Source organism: Rhinoderma darwinii, chromosome 3 (genome assembly GCF_050947455.1).
Source record: "Rhinoderma darwinii isolate aRhiDar2 chromosome 3, aRhiDar2.hap1, whole genome shotgun sequence".
NCBI classification, from domain to species: domain Eukaryota; kingdom Metazoa; phylum Chordata; class Amphibia; order Anura; family Rhinodermatidae; genus Rhinoderma; species Rhinoderma darwinii.
Window position 1 is genome coordinate 262,006,637 of NC_134689.1, and position 13,725 is coordinate 262,020,361.

Consider the following 13,725-nt stretch of genomic DNA (forward strand, 5'->3'; position numbering starts at 1 on the left):
TTTCCCTTCTTTGCACGCATTCTAGTTCAGCAATGTCCTTCTCATACACAGGTGCTCAAAACTGTACACAATATTCCATGTATGGTCTAACCGGTGATTTATAGAAATGCAGAGTTTGTTGCATGAAATCATCTTAGAGGTCCAATTTCAACCTTAAGGACAAAAATAATATCTTGATTTTGCCTCTTTGTATTCCGATAGTCATAACTTTATTATTTTTCCGTCCTTATAGTCATATAAGGGCTTGTTTTTAGCGAGACAAGTTCTTGTTTTTAATGGCAGCATTTAATGTACCATATAATGTACTGAAGAAAACTCTTTGTGGGGTGGAATGGAAAACACAAAAGCAATTTGTCCAATGCTTTTTGAGTAGTAAAAATTGCAAGTTTATTTTATTATTCAGGTTAATAGGATATCAATATGAATACACGTTTGCATGTATTTTCTACTGACGTGACGTGAATCTTTGGTGTAAAAGTGGCCGGTTAGCTCAGTTGGTTAGAGCGTGGTGCTAATAACGCCAAGGTCACGGGTTCGATCCCCATACCGGCCATGGAAGCTCACTTTTGTTACAGAGTTGAATAGTTGATACTATTGAAAAAAGGTCCATCAAATTCAACCTATAAACCTGCCGTGTTGATCCAGAGGAAGGCAAAAACTGTCTTGGAGTGCATTCCAATGTTGTCATTAGGGGAAAAATTCCTCCCTTACTCCAAATATGGCTATTAGAATAAATTCCTGGATCAAAGTTCCATCTCCAGAATCTGGTACAAATATGATGAAATTTTATATTTTTCAAAAAAACACTTTTCAATGTGGCAGAGAGTTCAATCGTCGAACTGCTCTTACAGTAAAGAATCCCCATCTGTGATGAGGTCCTTTAATTACCTTGCTTTCCCTTCTTTGCACGCATTCTAGTTCAGCAATGTCCTTCTCATACACAGGTGCTCAAAACTGTACACAATATTCCATGTATGGTCTAACCGGTGATTTATAGAAATGCAGAGTTTGTTGCATGAAATCATCTTAGAGGTCCAATTTCAACCTTAAGGACAAAAATAATATCTTGATTTTGCCTCTTTGTATTCCGATAGTCATAACTTTATTATTTTTCCGTCCTTATAGTCATATAAGGGCTTGTTTTTAGCGAGACAAGTTCTTGTTTTTAATGGCAGCATTTAATGTACCATATAATGTACTGAAGAAAACTCTTTGTGGGGTGGAATGGAAAACACAAAAGCAATTTGTCCAATGCTTTTTGAGTAGTAAAAATTGCAAGTTTATTTTATTATTCAGGTTAATAGGATATCAATATGAATACACGTTTGCATGTATTTTCTACTGACGTGACGTGAATCTTTGGTGTAAAAGTGGCCGGTTAGCTCAGTTGGTTAGAGCGTGGTGCTAATAACGCCAAGGTCACGGGTTCGATCCCCATACCGGCCATGGAAGCTCACTTTTGTTACAGAGTTGAATAGTTGATACTATTGAAAAAAGGTCCATCAAATTCAACCTATAAACCTGCCGTGTTGATCCAGAGGAAGGCAAAAACTGTCTTGGAGTGCATTCCAATGTTGTCATTAGGGGAAAAATTCCTCCCTTACTCCAAATATGGCTATTAGAATAAATTCCTGGATCAAAGTTCCATCTCCAGAATCTGGTACAAATATGATGAAATTTTATATTTTTCAAAAAAACACTTTTCAATGTGGCAGAGAGTTCAATCGTCGAACTGCTCTTACAGTAAAGAATCCCCGTCTGTGATGAGGTCCTTTAATTACCTTGCTTTCCCTTCTTTGCACGCATTCTAGTTCAGCAATGTCCTTCTCATACACAGGTGCTCAAAACTGTACACAATATTCGATGTATGGTGTAACCGGTGATTTATAGAAATGCAGAGTTTGTTGCATGAAATCATCTTAGAGGTTCAATTTCAACCTTAAGGACAAAAATAATATCTTGATTTTGCCTCTTTGTATTCCGATAGTCATAACTTTATTATTTTTCCGTCCTCATAGTCATATAAGGGCTTGTTTTTAGCGAGACAAGTTCTTGTTTTTAATGGCAGCATTTAATGTACCATATAATGTACTGAAAGAAAACTCTTTGTGGGGTGGAATGGAAAACACAAAAGCAATTTGTCCAATGCTTTTTGAGTAGTAAAAATTGCAAGTTTATTTTATTATTCAGGTTAATAGGATATCAATATGAATACACGTTTGCATGTATTTTCTACTGACGTGATGTGAATCTTTGGTGTAAAAGTGGCCGGTTAGCTCAGTTGGTTAGCGCGTGGTGCTAATAACGCCAAGGTCACGGGTTTGATCCCCGTACGGGCCATGTAAGCTCACTTTTGTTACATGCTTGTTACATGCTTGTTACAGAGTTGAATAGTTGATAATATTGAAAAAAGGTCCATCAAATTCAAATACATGTACGGCGCTGTCGGGAGGTGCTTCCCGCAAAGCGCCGTACATGTACGGCGCAGTGATTGTGCGGGCTCAGAAGCAGAGCCGGCACCATCACCGCGGGGTGACAGCTGTATTATACAGCTGGCACCCTCCTGTAACTGCCAGGACCGGAGCTATTCTCCGACCCGGCAGATTAACCCCTCAGATGCTGCGCTCAATAGAAAATGGCGTCCGAGTCTGCCTTGTACGGGAGCCGATGAGGACCCGCCTTCGGCGTGTCCTCATAGGCTTGCTGTCAGTGAATAACTGACAGCGCTAATACACTGCACTACGTATGTAGTGCAGTGTATTAGAGTAGCGATCGGGGCATCAGGCCCTCATGTCCCCTAGTGGGACAAGTCAAAAAAGTAAAAAAAAGTTAATAAAAATGTGGTAAAACAATAAAAACACACACATTTCAAATAAAAATAAAGCTAAACTGACTTTTTTCCCATAGTAAGTCTTTTATTATGGGAAAAACCGTAAAAATTAAAAAAACTATACATAATTGGTATCGCCGCGTCCGTAACGACCCAAACTACAAAACTATTATGTAATTTATCCCGCACGGTAAACGCCGTAAAAAAAAACCATGAAAAACAACGCCAGAATCTTTGTTTTTAGGTCACATCTCCTTCCAAAAAATGCTATAAAAAGTGATCAAAAAGTCACATTTACTCCAAAATTGTACCAATAAAAACGGCAATCCGTCCCGCAAAAAATAATCCCTGACACCGCTTTGTGCACGCAAAAATAATAACGTTATGTGTCTTAGAATATGGCGACACAGAAAACAAATGATTTTATAAAAAAAGTGATTTTATTGTGCAAAAGCCGCAATACATAAAAAAAACTATATAAATTTGGTATCGCCGTAATCGTATCGACCCGCAGAATAAATCTAACATGTAATTTAGGGCGCACTGTGGATGCCGATAAAAAAAAACCAATAAAAAACGATTCCAGAATTGCTTGTTTTTGGTAATTTCCTTTACCAAAAAATGAAATAAAAAGTGATCAAAAAGTCGTATGTGTTCTAAAATGGTACCAATAAAATCTACAGCCCGTCTCGCAAAAAACAAGCCCGCACACCGCCCAATCAACTGAAAAACAAAAAAGTTATGGCACTAGTAATGCGGTGATGAAAAAACATCTCAATGCGCAGGCCGGAGGGGAACATTTCTTCAGTTTCAGGGCCCTAGTATTTAGGAACTAGGAAAGGGAAGGGACATAGCACATCCGCTGGAAGCGAGGGCGCCCGTATTATACTAGCGCAAAACTTTCCCAGCAATATTTCCGAAAACTACGAAGGAGAAAAAGTCCCCAAAAGGTGCAGAGCGTTACAGAAGGGGGACAAGAAAGAAAACCGTTTATCAGTGTGACACCGGCCTGCGCATAACGGATGGCTTCACATCGTAACACACATCTATGGATAATTGTATTATTTACCCCATTATTATACCCTCTTATTATGCCCTGATGTACCCGCACAGATTACATATACCCTGATGTTCTCCGCACAGATTACATATACCCTGATGTTCTCCGCACAGATTACATATACCCTGATGTTCTCCGCACAGATTACATATGCCACCACATTATAAACTGAATACCAGCAAAACTCAAACAAAACTACCAAGCAAAATCCATGCTCAAAATGGCGGTCTATTCCTTCTTAGCCCTACAGTGTGCCCAAACAGCAATTTATGGCCACAAGTAAGGCATTACCATACCCGGGAGAACCCGCTTAACAATTTATGGGGTAACATTCTCCAGGGGCACAACATCTTGTGCGGTGAATGGGCAGATCAGTGGAAAAATTGCAATTTTCACTTTGCACCATCCACTGCGTATTCATTTCTGAAAAACACCTGTGGAGTCTAAATTCTCACTACATCCCTTGATAAATGCCTTTAGGGGTGTAGTTTCTAAAACGGGGTCACTTTTGTTTGGTACATCAGTGGTTTTGCAAATGCAACATGGCGTCCGCAAACCATTCCAGCAAAATCTACGCTCCGAAAGATAAATACCGCTCCTTTTCTTCTGAATGCTCCCATATACGTAATCAGCCGATTATAACCACATATGGGGTGTTACCGTACTCGGGAGAAATTACTTTACAAATGTTGGGGTGCTTTTTCTTCTCTATTCCTTGTAAAAATGAAAAATGTTGATCTAAAACGACATCTTGTTGGAAAAAAAAATTATTTTTCATTTTCATGGCTTAATTCAGCAAAAAACCTTTGGGATCAAAATTTTCACTATACCCCTAGATGATTCCTCAGGGGGTGCAGTTTCCCAAATTGAGTCAATTTTGGGGTGTTTCCACTGTACTAGTACTACAGGGGCTCAGCAAATGTGACATGGCGCCCAGACACTATCCAAAATCCAAATGGTGCTAGTTCCATTCTGAGCCCTACCGTGTGTCCAAACAGCCGTTTATGACCACATGTGGGGCATTGTTTTACTCGGGAGAAGTTGATTTACTAATTTTATGGTGCTTTTTCTCCTTCAGTCCTTGTGGAAATGAAAAAAAAAAACCTAAACCTACATTTTATTTCAAAAAATGTAGATTTTCATTTTTACGGCCTACTTCCAATAAGTTCTGTAAAACACCTGTGGGGTCAAACTGCTCACTGTACTCCTAGATAATTTCCTCATGGGGTGTAGTTTCCAAAATGGGGTCACTTGTTGGGGGTTTCCACTGTTTTGTCCCCTCAGGGGCTTTGTAAATGCGACATGGCCTCCGCAAACCATTCCTGCTAAATTTGAGTTCCAAAAGCCAAATGGCGCTCTTTCCCTTCTCAGCCTCGCCGTGTGTCCAAACAGCCTTTTATTACTACATGTGGGGTATTGTTTTACTCGGGAGAAATTTCTTTACAAATTTTATGGTGCTTTTTCTCCTTTAGTCCTTGTGGAAATGAAAAAAAATTAGCTAAACCTACATTTTATTTGAAAAAATTTAGATTTTCATTTTCATGGCCTAGTTCCAAAAATGTTTGCAAAAAAACTGGCCGGTCAAAATGCTTGCTACACCCCTAGATAAATTCCTCGAGGGGTATAGTTTCCAAAATGGGGTCACTTGTTGGGGGTTTCCACTGTTTTGTCCCCTAGGGGGCTTTGCAAATGCGACATGGCCTCTGCAAACCATTCCTGCTAAATTTGAGCTCCAAGAGCCAAATGGCGCTCTTTCCATTCTAAGCCCTGCCGTGTGTCCAAATAACCGTTTATTACGACATGTGGGGTATTGTTTTACTCGGGAGAAATTGCTCTACAAATGTTGTGGTGCTTTTTCTACTTTAGTTCTTTTGGAAATGAAAAAAAATTAGCTAAACCTAAATTTTATTTGAAAAAATTTAGATTTTCATTTTCATGGCCTAGTTCCAAACATTTTTGCAAAAAAACTGGCCGGTCAAAATGCTTGCTACACCCCTATATAAATTCCTCGAGGGGTGTAGTTTCCCAAATGGGGTCACTTTTGGGGGGTTTCCACTGTTTTAGTTCCACAAGACCTGTTCAAAGCTGACATGGTGCCTAAAATATATTCTAATAAAAAGGAGGCCCAAAATCCACCAGGTGCTCCTTTGCTTCTGAGGCCGGTGCTTCAGTCCAGTAGCACACTAGAGCCACATGTGGGATATTTCCTAAAACTGCAGAACCTGGGCAATAAATATTGAGTTGCATTTCTTGGGTAAAACATTCTGTGGTACAAAAAAAATGGATTCAAAATGAATTTCTGGAAAAAAATAATTAACTTTGTAAATTTCACCTCTACGTTGCCTTAATTCCTGCGCAATGTCTAAAGGGTTAAGAAACTTTCTAAATGCTGTTTTGAATACTTTGAGGGGTGCATTTTTTAAAATGGGGTGACTTATTGGGGGTTTCTAATATCTAAGGACCTCAAACCCACTTCACAACTGAACTGGCCCCTGTAAAAATAGCATTTTGAAATTTTCTTGAAAATGTGAGAAATTGCTGCTAAAGTTCTAAGCCTTGTAACGTCCTTGAAAAATAAAATGATGTTCAAAAAACGATGCCAATCTAAAGTAGACATATGGGGGATGTTAGTTAGCAACATTTTTGTGTGATATAACTGCCTGTCTTACAAGCAGATACATTTAAATTGAGAAAAATGCAAATTTTTGCAATTTTTCGCTGAATTTTGGTGTTTTTCACAATTAAATACTGAATGTATCGGGCAAATTTTGCCAGTAACATAAAGTCCAATGTGTCACGAGAAAACAATCTCAGAATCACTTGGATAGGTAAAAGCATCCCGGAGTTATTACCACATAAAGTGAAACATGTCAGATTTGAAAAATGAGGCTCTGTCAGGAAGGTCAAAAGCGGCCAAAGAGGGAAGGGGTTAATGGCAGCATTTAATGTACCATATAATGTACTGAAGAAAACTCTTTGTGGGGTGGAATGGAAAACACAAAAGCAATTTGTCCAATGCTTTTTGAGTAGTAAAAATTGCAAGTTTATTTTATTATTCAGGTTAATAGGATATCAATATGAATACACGTTTGCATGTATTTTCTACTGACGTGACGTGAATCTTTGGTGTAAAAGTGGCCTGTTAGCTCAGTTGGTTAGAGCGTGGTGCTAATAACGCCAAGGTCATGGGTTCGGTCCCCGTATGGGCCATGGAAGCTCACTTTTGTTACATGCTTGTTACAGAGTTGAATAGTTGATAATATTGAAAAAAGGTCCATCAAATTCAACCTATAAACCTGCCGTGTTGATCCAGAGGAAGGCAAAAACTGTCTTGGAGTGCATTCCAATGTTGTCATTAGGGGAAAAATTCCTCCCTTACAACAAATATGGCTATTAGAATAAATTCCTGGATCAAAGTTCCATCTCCAGAATCTGGTACAAATATGATGAAATTTTATATTTTTCAAAAAACCACTTTTCAATGTGGCAGAGAGTTCAATCGTCGAACTGCTCTTACAGTAAAGAATCCCCGTCTGTGATGAGGTCCTTTAATTACCTTGCTTTCCCTTCTTTGCACGCATTCTAGTTCAGCAATGTCCTTCTCATACACAGGTGCTCAAAACTGTACACAATATTCCATGTATGGTCTAACCGGTGATTTATAGAAATGCAGAGTTTGTTGCATGAAATCATCTTAGAGGTCCAATTTCAACCTTAAGGACAAAAATAATATCTTGATTTTGCCTCTTTGTATTCCGATAGTCATAACTTTATTATTTTTCGGCCTCATAGTCATATAAGGGATTGTTTTTAGCGAGACAAGTTCTTGTTTTTAATGGCAGCATTTAATGTACCATATAATGTACTGAAGAAAACTCTTTGTGGGGTGGAATGGAAAACACAAAAGCAATTTGTCCAATGCTTTTTGAGTAGTAAAAATTGCAAGTTTATTTTATTATTCAGGTTAATAGGATATCAATATGAATACACGTTTGCATGTATTTTCTACTGACGTGACGTGAATCTTTGGTGTAAAAGTGGCCGGTTAGCTCAGTTGGTTAGAGCGTGGTGCTAATAACGCCAAGGTCACGGGTTTGGTCACCTTATGGGCCATGGAAGCTCACTTTTGTTACATGCTTGTTACAGAGTTGAATAGTTGATAATATTGAAAAAAGGTCCATCAAATTCAACCTATAAACCTGCCGTGTTGATCCAGAGGAAGGCAAAAACTGTCTTGGAGTGCATTCCAATGTTGTCATTAGGGGAAAAATTCCTCCCTTACTCCAAATATGGCTATTAGAATAAATTCCTGGATCAAAGTTCCATCTCCAGAATCTGGTACAAATATGATGAAATTTTATATTTTTCAAAAAAACACTTTTCAATGTGGCAGAGAGTTCAATCGTCGAACTGCTCTTACAGTAAAGAATCCCCGTCTGTGATGAGGTCCTTTAATTACCTTGCTTTCCCTTCTTTGCACGCATTCTAGTTCAGCAATGTCCTTCTCATACACAGGTGCTCAAAACTGTACACAATATTCCATGTATGGTCTAACCGGTGATTTATAGAAATGCAGAGTTTGTTGCATGAAATCATCTTAGAGGTCCAATTTCAACCTTAAGGACAAAAATAATATCTTGATTTTGCCTCTTTGTATTCCGATAGTCATAACTTTATTATTTTTCCGTCCTCATAGTCATATAAGGGCTTGTTTTTAGCGAGACAAGTTCTTGTTTTTAATGGCAGCATTTAATGTACCATATAATGTACTGAAAGAAAACTCTTTGTGGGGTGGAATGGAAAAATAATATCTTGATTTTGCCTCTTTGTATTCCGATAGTCATAACTTTATTATTTTTCCGTCCTCATAGTCATATAAGGGCTTGTTTTTAGCGAGACAAGTTCTTGTTTTTAATGGCAGCATTTAATGTACCATATAATGTACTGAAGAAAACTCTTTGTGGGGTGGAATGGAAAACACAAAAGCAATTTGTCCAATGCTTTTTGAGTAGTAAAAATTGCAAGTTTATTCTATTATTCAGGTTAATAGGATATCAATATGAATACACGTTTGCATGTATTTTCTACTGACGTGACGTGAATCTTTGGTGTAAAAGTGGCCGATTAGCTCAGTTGGTTAGAGCGTGGTGCTAATAACGCCAAGGTCACGGGTTCGATCCCCGTATGGGCCATGGAAGCTCACTTTTGTTACAGAGTTGAATAGTTGATAATATTGAAAAAAGGTCCATCAAATTCAACCTATAAACCTGCCGTGTTGATCCAGAGGAAGGCAAAAACTGTCTTGGAGTGCATTCCAATGTTGTCATTAGGGGAAAAATTCCTCCCTTACTCCAAATATGGCTATTAGAATAAATTCCTGGATCAAAGTTCCATCTCCAGAATCTGGTACAAATATGATGAAATTTTATATTTTTCAAAAAAACACTTTTCAATGTGGCAGAGAGTTCAATCGTCGAACTGCTCTTACAGTAAAGAATCCCCGTCTGTGATGAGGTCCTTTAATTACCTTGCTTTCCCTTCTTTGCACGCATTCTAGTTCAGCAATGTCCTTCTCATACACAGGTGCTCAAAACTGTACACAATATTCCATGTATGGTCTAACCGGTGATTTATAGAAATGCAGAGTTTGTTGCATGAAATCATCTTAGAGGTCCAATTTCAACCTTAAGGACAAAAATAATATCTTGATTTTGCCTCTTTGTATTCCGATAGTCATAACTTTATTATTTTTCCGTCCTCATAGTCATATAAGGGCTTGTTTTTAGCGAGACAAGTTCTTGTTTTTAATGGCAGCATTTAATGTACCATATAATGTACTGAAGAAAACTCTTTGTGGGGTGGAATGGAAAACACAAAAGCAATTTGTCCAATGCTTTTTGAGTAGTAAAAATTGCAAGTTTATTTTATTATTCAGGTTAATAGGATATCAATATGAATACACGTTTGCATGTATTTTCTACTGCGTGACGTGAATCTTTGGTGTAAAAGTGGCCGATTAGCTCAGTTGGTTAGAGCGTGGTGCTAATAACGCCAAGGTCACGGGTTCGATCCCCGTATGGGCCATGGAAGCTCACTTTTGTTACAGAGTTGAATAGTTGATAATATTGAAAAAAGGTCCATCAAATTCAACCTATAAACCTGCCGTGTTGATCCAGAGGAAGGCAAAAACTGTCTTGGAGTGCATTCCAATGTTGTCATTAGGGGAAAAATTCCTCCCTTACTCCAAATATGGCTATTAGAATAAATTCCTGGATCAAAGTTCCATCTCCAGAATCTGGTACAAATATGTTGAAATTTTATATTTTTCAAAAAAACACTTTTCAATGTGGCAGAGAGTTCAATCGTCGAACTGCTCTTACAGTAAAGAATCCCCGTCTGTGATGAGGTCCTTTAATTACCTTGCTTTCCCTTCTTTGCACGCATTCTAGTTCAGCAATGTCCTTCTCATACACAGGTGCTCAAAACTGTACACAATATTCCATGTATGGTCTAACCGGTGATTTATAGAAATGCAGAGTTTGTTGCATGAAATCATCTTAGAGGTCCAATTTCAACCTTAAGGACAAAAATAATATCTTGATTTTGCCTCTTTGTATTCCGATAGTCATAACTTTATTATTTTTCCGTCCTCATAGTCATATAAGGGCTTGTTTTTAGCGAGACAAGTTCTTGTTTTTAATGGCAGCATTTAATGTACCATATAATGTACTGAAGAAAACTCTTTGTGGGGTGGAATGGAAAACACAAAATCAATTTGTCCAATGCTTTTTGAGTAGTAAAAATTGCAAGTTTATTTTATTATTCAGGTTAATAGGATATCAATATGAATACACGTTTGCATGTATTTTCTACTGACGTGACGTGAATCTTTGGTGTAAAAGTGGCCGGTTAGCTCAGTTGGTTAGAGCGTGGTGCTAATAACGCCAAGGTCACGGGTTCGATCCCCATACGGGCAATGTAAGCTCACTTTTGTTACAGAGTTGAATAGTTGATAATATTGAAAAAAGGTCCATCAAATTCAACCTATAAACCTGCCGTGTTGATCCAGAGGAAGGCAAAAACTGTCTTGGAGTGCATTCCAATGTTGTCATTACGGGAAAAATTCCTCCCTTACTCCAAATATGGCTATTAGAATAAATTCCTGGATCAAAGTTCCATCTCCAGAATCTGGTACAAATATGATGAAATTTTATATTTTTCAAAAAAACACTTTTCAATGTGGCAGAGAGTTCAATCGTCGAACTGCTCTTACAGTAAAGAATCCCCGTCTGTGATGAGGTCCTTTAATTACCTTGCTTTCCCTTCTTTGCACGCATTCTAGTTCAGCAATGTCCTTCTCATACACAGGTGCTTGAAACTGTACACAATATTCCATGTATGGTCTAACCGGTGATTTATAGAAATGCAGAGTTTGTTGCATGAAATCATCTTAGAGGTTCAATTTCAACCTTAAGGATAAAAATAATATCTTGATTTTGCCTCTTTGTATTCCGATAGTCATAACTTTATTATTTTTCCGTCCTCATAGTCATATAAGGGCTTGTTTTTAGCGAGACAAGTTCTTGTTTTTAATGGCAGCATTTAATGTACCATATAATGTACTGAAAGAAAACTCTTTGTGGGGTGGAATGGAAAACACAAAAGCAATTTGTCCAATGCTTTTTGAGTAGTAAAAATTGCAAGTTTATTTTATTATTCAGGTTAATAGGATATCAATATGAATACACGTTTGCATGTATTTTCTACTGACGTGACGTGAATCTTTGGTGTAAATGTGGCCGGTTAGCTCAGTTGGTTAGAGCGTGGTGCTAATAACGCCAAGGTCACGGGTTCGATCCCGTACGGGCCATGGAAGCTCACTTTTGTTACATGCTTGTTACAGAGTTGAATAGTTGATAATATTGAAAAAAGGTCCATCAAATTCAACCTATAAACCTGCCGTGTTGATCCAGAGGAAGGCAAAAACTGTCTTGGAGTGCATTCCAATGTTGTCATTAGGGGAAAAATTCCTCCCTTACTCCAAATATGGCTATTAGAATAAATTCCTGGATCAAAGTTCCATCTCCAGAATCTGGTACAAATATGATGAAATTTTATATTTTTCAAAAAAACACTTTTCAATGTGGCAGAGAGTTCAATCGTCGAACTGCTCTTACAGTAAAGAATCCCCGTCTGTGATGAGGTCCTTTAATTACCTTGCTTTCCCTTCTTTGCACGCATTCTAGTTCAGCAATGTCCTTCTCATACACAGGTGCTTAAAACTGTACACAATATTCCATGTATGGTCTAACCGGTGATTTATAGAAATGCAGAGTTTGTTGCATGAAATCATCTTAGAGGTTCAATTTCAACCTTAAGGACAAAAATAATATCTTGATTTTGCCTCTTTGTATTCTGATAGTCATAACTTTATTATTTTTCCGTCCTCATAGTCATATAAGGGCTTGTTTTTAGCGAGACAAGTTCTTGTTTTTAATGGCAGCATTTAATGTACCATATAATGTACTGAAAGAAAACTCTTTGTGGGGTGGAATGGAAAAATAATATCTTGAATTTGCCTCTATGTATTCCGATAGTCATAACTTTATTATTTTTCCGTCCTCATAGTCATATAAGGGCTTGTTTTTAGCGAGACAAGTTCTTGTTTTTAATGGCTGCATTTAATGTACCATATAATGTACTGAAGAAAACTCTTTGTGGGGTGGAATGGAAAACACAAAAGCAATTTGTCCAATGCTTTTTGAGTAGTAAAAATTGCAAGTTTATTTTATTATTCAGGTTAATAGGATATCAATATGAATACACGTTTGCATGTATTTTCTACTGACGTGACGTGAATCTTTGGTGTAAATGTGGCTGGTTAGCTCAGTTGGTTAGAGCGTGGTGCTAATAACGCCAAGGTCACGTGTTCGATCCCCGTATGGGCCATGGAAGCTCACTTTTGTTACAGAGTTGAATAGTTGATAATATTGAAAAAAGGTCCATCAAATTCAACCTATAAACCTGCCGTGTTGATCCAGAGGAAGGCAAAAACTGTCTTGGAGTGCATTCCAATGTTGTCATTAGGGGAAAAATTCCTCCCTTACTCCAAATATGGCTATTAGAATAAATTCCTGGATCAAAGTTCCATCTCCAGAATCTGGTACAAATATGATGAAATTTTATATTTTTCAAAAAAACACTTTTCAATGTGGCAGAGAGTTCAATCGTCGAACTGCTCTTACAGTAAAGAATCCTCGTCTGTGATGAGGTCCTTTAATTACCTTGCTTTCCCTTCTTTGCACGCATTCTAGTTCAGCAATGTCCTTCTCATACACAGGTGCTTGAAACTGTACACAATATTCCATGTATGGTCTAACCGGTGATTTATAGAAATGCAGAGTTTGTTGCATGAAATCATCTTAGAGGTCCAATTTCAACCTTAAGGACAAAAATAATATCTTGATTTTTCCTCTTTGTATTCCGATAGTCATAACTTTATTATTTTTCCGTCCTCATAGTCATATAAGGGCTTGTTTTTAGCGAGACAAGTTCTTGTTTTTAATGGCAGCATTTAATGTACCATATAATGTACTGAAGAAAACTCTTTGTGGGGTGGAATGGAAAACACAAAAGCAATTTGTCCAATGCTTTTTGAGTAGTAAATATTGCAAGTTTATTTTATTATTCAGGTTAATAGGATATCAATATGAATACACGTTTGCATGTATTTTCTACTGACGTGACGTGAATCTTTGGTGTAAAAGTGGCCGGTTAGCTCAGTTGGTTAACCGTGGTGCTAATAACGCCAAGGTCTCGGGTTCGATCCCCGTAC

At 37.7% G+C, this 13,725-nt stretch overlaps 4 non-coding genes across 4 annotated transcripts; all 4 read left to right on the plus strand.

The window, feature by feature from the left end:
- Positions 1-479: 479 nt before the first annotated feature.
- On the plus strand, positions 480-553 carry TRNAI-AAU (transfer RNA isoleucine (anticodon AAU)). The gene has a single exon. It is a non-coding gene; the product is annotated as a tRNA-Ile (tRNA).
- An 819-nt stretch (positions 554-1,372) lies between these two features.
- TRNAI-AAU (transfer RNA isoleucine (anticodon AAU)) lies at positions 1,373-1,446 on the plus strand. Its single transcript has one exon. It is a non-coding gene; the product is annotated as a tRNA-Ile (tRNA).
- A 7,562-nt stretch (positions 1,447-9,008) lies between these two features.
- TRNAI-AAU (transfer RNA isoleucine (anticodon AAU)) lies at positions 9,009-9,082 on the plus strand. Its single transcript has one exon. It is a non-coding gene; the product is annotated as a tRNA-Ile (tRNA).
- An 818-nt stretch (positions 9,083-9,900) lies between these two features.
- TRNAI-AAU (transfer RNA isoleucine (anticodon AAU)) lies at positions 9,901-9,974 on the plus strand. The gene has a single exon. It is a non-coding gene; the product is annotated as a tRNA-Ile (tRNA).
- The last annotated feature ends 3,751 nt before the right edge of the window (positions 9,975-13,725 follow it).